This window comes from Elephantulus edwardii, unplaced genomic scaffold (assembly GCF_000299155.1).
Source record: "Elephantulus edwardii isolate Elephantulus edwardi_28Jun2011 unplaced genomic scaffold, EleEdw1.0 scaffold00055, whole genome shotgun sequence".
NCBI lineage: Eukaryota > Metazoa > Chordata > Mammalia > Macroscelidea > Macroscelididae > Elephantulus > Elephantulus edwardii.
Genome location: NW_006399805.1, coordinates 12252466 through 12260909, shown reverse-complemented (window position 1 = coordinate 12260909; position 8444 = coordinate 12252466). Strand labels below are relative to the sequence as shown.

Genomic DNA, 8444 nt, shown 5'->3' with positions numbered 1-8444 from the left:
AAAATACCAGTGTGGAGGATGAGCCCTTGCTCTAGAGAGCTGCTTGTGTGCTGCTGTGTGACTGTGGCTTCCCCTGGCCGTATACCTGCTGGAGGTGTTGGGGGCCTGAGGGGGACTGGAGCAAACACTTCACTGTGACAGGAGGACAGAAAGACAAGATGTTGACAATTTGGTCAGGAGGACAGAGAGGCAAAGGCAAAGAGAGGACAGCCTGGGACCTCAGGGTGGATGTGGGCTGTTGGTGAGGGTGATTGGCACTGAGTGGAGGGCTTTACTTTACCTCCTCAGGTAGACACACCTGGCTGGGCATACCAGAGGTTACCTGGCCTGTTCTTCCCTACATGAATGGCTTCACGTCTCAGTTCACCTAGCCTTTGTTCACACACTCAGTGACAAAAGTCCTTCCCACTGCTGTCACTGCACGTTAGGACGGCTGAGGAAGATGGAGTGCTGCCCAGATCCTCCGTCCTCTCTATGGACCTCTTAGTGGTCTTCTCTGTCCTGAGTGGCCCTTGGCTGCAGGATGGGCAGACACACAGTCCTCGCCACTCAGTCAGGGTTCTAGGTCTGCCATGGCCCTGGGAATCCTGAGGCAAGCTGGAGCTCCTCTCTAAGGAGGGGGTGAATGTTGACCATGCTCTCTGGAGAATGAAGGAAGAAGAGAAGTCTGCCACGAGGTTAGGTCAGGTGGTCAGCCAGCTCTGACCAGCCCGAGCAGGAGGCAGCCCCCTTAACCTCTCCCTCTCTCGGCCTCTTTGCACCTGTCCAGTGAGGGCCCCTCTCAAGAAAGAGTAGGATGCTTTTGGGGGGTGTTTTCAATGAAAACTTTCTGAGCTGAGATCCAGCTGCAGACCCCCTCTGGACAGGTCACACACAGTGGTTCAGGACTGTCTTCCAGCCTGTGACCCTTGCAGATCAGGGTGCAGGCCAGTCACTTTGGGGTTCTCAGTGTCCCATTCACAATGGCTCTAAGCTCAGCGCTGCCTGTTGGGTTTTTACTGGGGGGAGGTGGTGCACAGAGCAAATTGTCTTCCATCCTGGGGACCACACTGCTCCGTGGACTTGCTGGGACCCGATCACATGTGGTGTGGGGGGTGTGTGTGACGTCCTTTACTGCTTTTAGACTTAAGGAACTCTCTCTGAATTAAGTTCTCTAGGACCTGGGGCATCGAGACTTCATCTTTTTGTAGACTGACATGTGCATCTGGGGACCCTGGAGCACCCTTCCAGGTTGCGTAGTAATGACAACTTTAAAATACAAGCATGAGAAAGCCCTACACCTCTGTCTTCCTGGTTCCACATCACATGGACTTTGTTAGTGGCCCCTCAGCTTCTCGGACACCTGTCCCTGTCCCTTGTCACTGTGTGGCCGGAACCGGCAGAGCTGCAGGCAGGGACCCTGTGTGGTCTCAGGTCTGCTCTCCCCCCCATCCTCTTGCTCCTCATGTGCTTTCCTACCCCCCGCCTCCCCACACGGGAACAAGCCCCCACCTGGTGGTGACCCCACACTTGCCCACCACTAGCCCAACACTGTGCTTCTCCTTTACCCACCCGCCCGTGTGACCAGTGTTTACAAGCCCCCTTCTTGTCCCTCTCCCTTCTCCATCTGGGAGCTCCCGTGGTCTGATGACACCCACGTCACTCCAGTGGTAGCCCACGTGACCTCACCTCAGTGCACACCCCAGGCTCTTCTCCCGGCTCATCTCAGGGTCCACCAGCACTCACTTTTCACTGGCACTTCTCTCCTGCTTTCCTTTTACCCCTTGCCCTCCGGACTGTCCCTCCTGCCTGACCATAGTGATCCCTGTAGGGCAAGTATACAAGCCCACACACAGACCCCGTCACCCAGGACTTAGTGGGTGTCCACTGAGAATCGCACCTGGTACTGGGCATAGAGGATAGACTGTCCTAGTACAAGCCAGCACACAGATCCCATCACCCAGGACTTAGTGGGTGCCCACTGAGAATCGCACCTGGTACCGGGCATAAAGGTAGACCATCCTAGTACAACCCAGCACACAGACACGGTCACCCAGGACTTAGTGGGTGTCCACTGAAGGATCACTCTGGCACCAGGCATAAATGTAGACCGTCCCCAGCAAAATCAGCCCTCTGATCCCCTCAGCAGAAGCCGGGAGGAGGTAGAGGAGGATGCAGGGGCAGCCTGAAGTCCCTCCTGGTGTGGTCACTGGGGGGGATGGTCACTCTTGGGCAGAGTCCTGTGGAAACTCCAGCCTCACAGGCATGGTGGGATCTAGATGCTGGGGAAGGTCTAGGTTGGTCTGAGCAGAAGAGGACCAGGCGAAGCATCTGGAGCATGGCGCTGGGGACCAGGTCTTGGGGGGCTCCAGGGTGCCCTCACAGAGTCTGCTCCCTTAGGCAGTGGTGGGCTCGTTGCTGGAGCCTCTTCCGGGCCCTTCTCAGCCCAGGGCCACGATGAGCAGCACTGAGTGGCTGGCAGGGTAGGCCGCCAAGATGACCGTGCACAGGAAGCTGCAGAAGCTGTTGGTGTCGGAGACGTTGGACATGGAGAGGAACAGAGCGACCGCGTTGGAGATGTAGAGGACGAGGAAGTAGCTGAGGGCTTTGATGGCGCCCATGTGGGCCTGCATGCTGGGGTCCCTGGAGCCAGTGGCCTTGCTTTGCATGTGCAGGACGTGCTTCCTGAGGGAGGCGATGAGCAGGGTGGCGGCCAGCACGAACATGACCAGAGGAAGCAGGATGCCCAGGTTGTAGAGCACAGCCAGGTGGACCACATTGGTCTCGGAGAAGTACTTCTTCTCGGTGATGTTGGTGGCGGGGATGGGGACGGAGCTGTTGACGTACACGTTGAAGACGTCCTTGGAGAAGGGGAGGCTGAAGCCCAAGGACAGGAGCAAGGAGAGCCTCCCCAGCGCCAGCGTCCTCCTCCTGATCAGGAAGAACAGGGGGTGGGAGAAGTTGGCCACGCGGAGGCAGTAGAAGACGCTGAGCCAGGCCGCCATCCAGAGGTTGAAGTAGTTGAGGAACATGATGGTCACCTTGAAGAGCCTGTACACCGGGTTCTGGTTGTAGAAGCTTCGCAGGAGCGTGCTGGACACGTTCTCCAGCATCACCCAGACCTGCAGCAGGATGAGGTCGCCCACCGGCAGCCGCTTGCCCTGGGCCCACTCGGCGCCGTGGATGGCCGTGATGAAGCCGTTGCCTACTATGCCCGTGGCACACTCGAGCCCCAACACCAGCAGGGTGACGACGACCTTCACCAGCGGCATGTCCTGGTCCGTGGTGTCTGTGTTCACGGTGGCCATCCTCTGTGGCCACCGCAAGCGGGTCTCAGATCCACGGTCCCCCGACTCGATGTCACTGGTGTTTTCTTCTCCTCAGCTGACGGTCATTTCAATTTGTCTTCATTTGCTTGTCACACGAGGACAGGCTGGAAGGCTGGAATGCAAATGCGGACAGATCTGGTTACAGGCGTTCTCTCCATTTGTCATGAAGGCCTGGGGATGGGCCCCCTGGGAAGGGGTCAGTCCATGGCCACTGGCCAGGGTCTCTCAGGGCCCTTGACCTTCACCCTGCAGCCCCGGCCCAGCAGGGGCGTCCCCTGATCCTCTTCCTGGCTGGCCTGCCTTGTTTGTGGTTGTGAGGTGTCATGGAATGGACCCTGACTCACGGGGACCCACGTGTCCCCACGGGGCAGCCATCCCTGTGAGTGCTTGCAGATCAGCCTGCAGTGAAACAGGACTGGATTTCCACAGCAGACCCTTCCTCCCACCCTGCCCGCGCGGACGCCCCACCGGGGCCTGTTCAGGATCCCAGCAGCACACAGACGCCTCTGACGATGGTGGAGGCCTCTTAGGTGGCATGCTGGCCAGGGCGGCACCACTGTCCGGCAGGGAAGGCGAGCTTCTGACTTGCGTGTGCCCGTCCTCTCTGTCCCACTTGTTTCTTATCCGCCTTGTTAAGCTCTTTGTGGACAAGTTGGCTCCTGCTCCAGAGAACCCCCCTGGGTGTCCCAGGAGAGCTGTGTGACTGTCCAGACCAAGCCTTTCTCTCCAGGGGCCTCTGCTGGACCTAAACCTTCAGCCTTTCAGTGAGCAGATGAATGTGTTAGCCATTTGACCCCTCCACGGACCCCCCTCTCTTATTTTATCTACTGCTGTTGATTCAATTCTAACTCCTAGCAACCCGCCATCAGGTTTCCAAGACCCCGCAACTTTACTGGAGGAGACGACTCAACTTTATCCTGTGAAGTAGCTGGTGGATTTGAACCAATGACCTTTTGTTTTGCAACCCAACACATAACACATTAAGCCCTGAGGACGCCTTCTCCTGTGCTTAGGGAAGACTTCTCCTCCTATTGTTGATATTTGTCAATAAGAAAGCCTAACAGCTCAGACATGAAAATCCTGTGTTTAGAGTTGAGGTCTTTCCAGAAAAGACCAGCTATTCCACGATGTCCCTAAATTGTACACAGAATGACCCCTGATGAAGAGAGTCTCCATGGTCACTACCATGTCCATCTTACAGGATCTTGTGACCATTAAAGACTGAGTCAGTTGGGACAGCCTGGGAGGGGAGGAATGTTCTAGGCACAGAGTCAAGGTGGAGAATGTGCCAACAATATCACTTGCAATAGCATCTCCTGTTTTGGAAGCATGCGGCTCTACGCTGGCTGGGCACCAGAGTGCAATCGGACTCTCTGCAGCAACGTACACACACTTGAACACAAAGCAGAACACAAAGCTGCTCTTACTGTTAAAGCTTTGGAATGGATCACACCTCAACACCAAGGCAACAGAAATCCTCACCATTGGCCAATAAACAGCTTTGTTATAAAGGAAGATTGAAGTTGTTAAGGATTTACTTTTACTTGGGTTTATAGTAAACACACAGGGTAACAACATTCATGCAATTAAGTACACATTGCATTAGGGGTAAATCTGCTGTCAGTGATCTTGTTAAAGAGCAATGATGCCACTTTACAGATTAAGGTGTACTTGACTCAAGCCAGGGCATTTTCACTTGTTTCATATGCATGTGAGAGCTGGGCGTTGAACAAGGAAGACAAAAGAAGAATTGATGGTTTTGAATTGTGCTCTTGGTCCTCAAGAATATCAACTAGACTATGGACTGCCAAAATAACGGACAAGTCTGTCTTGGAAAAAGTGTAACCAGAGCAAGACTTCATATCCCATACTTTGGGCATGTAATCAGCAGGAAGCAGTCCCTGAAGGAGAGTGTCATGTTGGAAAAAGTAGAGTTAGTGAAGGAGAAAAAGATTCTCAACGAGAGGAGGGACACAGTAACTGCCAAAAAGGGCCATCAGCAAACAAATGATTAGAGAAATTGTGGTCCATTATACAATGGAATACAATACAACATGATTGTAAGAGAGTGAAAACCCCCTACAATATAAATGAACAAAATGTAGTATAAATGAAGGACTGTATGGAACACAGCATACGTGTGTGAAACACAATATATATGAACAAGAAAATATTAATTTAAATAGTGAGGAAACCCTAATGAAGAATTAATAAAATACTTCACTGCATTGGCAAGTCTAGAGGACATCGTACTGAGTCAGATAACTCAGTCAGAAAAGGACAAGGGCCGTATTAAGATGACTACTGTGAAAATAGGAGGGGCTGGGGTGAGGGACAAATGCAGTATAAGATCATTACGGTAAAAATAAGAGGGGCTGGGGGGCCGAGGAAGAGGAGAGCAGAGGTAGAATGTGGAGGCTGAACACCATAAAGGACCAGGAGAAGGAAAACCCCCCCTGGGAAGCGTGGACAAGCAGACGCTATGGGCACTGCAAGTCACAGCTTGGAACAGGATCTGCATAACCGTGCCCACGGGGATGGGGCAGCGGAGACGGAGGGGCAAGAAGAGGGGGCAGGAATCTCAGGGCAGCAGAGATCAGCTAATGTGGGTGCATGGGTAGGGGTGCAGTGAGGATTTGATGAGACATAGTAATAAATTTGATCAATTAATGCCACAAAACGTAAGGTATATGGATGATTGGATGAAAACCACTTAAACAATGGGTGTAAGCCCAGCACAGAGAAGGAGAATTGAGGACAGGCCAGTTTCTGCTCTCTTGTACATGGAGTTGCTTTGAGTACAAGACAACTGACTGGCGTCTAACAACATCACTGTCCAGGACTTGTCCCAGGTCACTGAGCCAGACAGGGCTAAAAGGTCACACTGATAGGAGCAGGGTCAGAATGAAAGTCTTAGCCAGAGACTGAGGGTTGAAGAGAATGGCCTGCGGCTGTGTTTTCTCTTGCACCATCTGGTGTTGCAGGGCGTTTGCCGACTCTGGACATGACTGTTTTGGGTGGGATGCCCCAGCCTTTAAAACTCACCCACCCCCAAAACTCTTCTCTTGAAAAGCAGGAGATCTGACAACGTCACAGCTGTGTGCTGCTCCGTGGAGCTCAGTAGTGGGTGCTCAGTTTGTTTTTTATGGAGCTTTGAGTGAAAGTTTACAGGGAAAATGGATTTTCCACTCACTCACTTACTCGCTCACTCATACAGACTTTGTTTCAGGATGTTAATTAAGGTCTAGTTGAAGCAGCACTCTACCCATCTCCTCCTTGTGGTTCTCATTCCCATTTTTCCTTCTCTCTTCTCCCATCTTGCCCTCTGAGCTTTGTCACTGCACAAAGGCTGCCCTTGTGAGCTTGTCTGCCTGGTGGTTCTGAGGAAGGAGTTCCCCTTGATGTTGTCCCCTAATGGGCCTGTCTCTTGTTTGACTGAAAGTCGGCTCACTGGGGTGTGTGTAGATCCAGATTCATTATTTTTAATACAGATTGAACAGGTATGAAGAGGGGACACAACCCTGACACACACCTTTCCTAATTTTAAACCAAATAGTGTTCCCTTGCTCTGTCCATGCAGTAGCCTCTCGGTCTAGGTATATACATGTAAATTTCACACGAGCACAATTAAATGCTCTGGAATTACCTTCTTCTCAATGTTAGCTATAACTAGTTAGAACTGACACAGTCAAATGCCTTTGCATAGTCAATAAAGCACAAATAGACAGTATTTCTCATCAATGTTGTCAGTTAATATTGAAAGTAAGTAAGAGTGGCTTCTTGTTTTAAAGAAGGCAGGCGTTTTTCCACGTGTGGCAGAATCCACACATTTCCAGCGCCCGGACACGGGGGCCCAGGCCAGCTGCTACACGCCAGCACAGTGTTCATGTCATTGAAGAGGTGATGGGAGCAAACCTCTCCAAGTTAATTTTACTTAAAATAAAGAAGTCAGAGTGTTGTGACTATTATAAAATTGTTCTGTGAGATAAACTGTTTTTGGTATAAAAATAGCCCCAGCCAAGGCCGTGTGTTGAGAAATGGAGAAAGGGCTCCCTGGAAGCAGGACACGCACCATGTCAACACTCAGCGGGTCAGAGACGGAGCAGGGCGACCCCGTGACTTGGTGTTTTCTCTACAAGACGCGTTAACTGCTCTGTACCCCGGGAGAGGAGAGCTGTTTGCCAGGAGTTTCCACTTTCCAAAGCCAAAGGCTCATTGGTTCGTGCGTTTTTGTCCCCATTTATGCGAGTCTGTGGTTAACAACGCGAGTATGAGCTTCATTGCATGGCAGCTGGCTCCCAGAGGAGCCTGGGGTGCGGAGGGTCAATGCTTTGCTATGTGGAAGGTCGGTGGTTTGAACCCATTAGCTGTTAGGTGAGGGGACTCTGCGCGACCTGCTTCTTGGGGAGTCCAGCCTTGGACATCTTACCCACCCACAGCTCTGCCCTGCGGACGCTGAGTGGGAGCCCATGTGGCGGCGGCTGCTGGCTTGGGTTGGGTGGCTGGTTTCCACACTGGCTGCATCTGGTTTCCATTCCTGTCTGTCTTGGATTTTAAGAGATGGGAGCAGAGGGTCGGGCAGGGTCTGCCTGTGGCTCCAGGGGCGTGGGGAGAATCAATGGAGCAGTTATGGAGGGGATTGGGGGGCACATGGGGGCTGGACGCAGTCTGCCCCTCCCAGCACACCCACCATCGTGGAGCCACGTGGGTGCAGGTATGGAGCCAGCGCAGGTTTCAGTCCATGGTCCTCTCTCATCCACGAAGCCTGAAGGCTCACGGGGAACTGGAAAACCAAGGCTTCAGACCCTTGGCTGTTAACGATACGAGGCTGGGTCCAGAACAAGGGAGTAAAGCCCCTAACGGAGCTAGCTGTTGCGGGAGTCTGGCCGATGGAGAGGAGCCTCAGAGCCTGAACAGCTCAGGGAAAGGGATGTTGATTCTGAACTAGCATCAACCTTATTTCTGTTCCCAGTGGGGTCCCCACAGCACAGACCAGAACTTGTGGGCTCTCTGCAGCCGGACTGGAATAGGCTTTTGATTTCTTCCTACTTCTGGCTGAAGGGCTTGCCGGTTAAGCCCGTGTGGTCAGGGTGGGTCTGTGCAAGGCGGGTTCTCAGCAGCTGTACGTTGGAGGGA

The 8444-nt window shown here is 52.8% G+C and overlaps 1 pseudogene; it reads right to left on the bottom strand.

The window, feature by feature from the left end:
- Nucleotides 1–2358: 2358 nt before the first annotated feature.
- LOC102874170 lies at nt 2359–3287 on the bottom strand (annotated as a pseudogene).
- Nucleotides 3288–8444: the final 5157 nt, after the last annotated feature.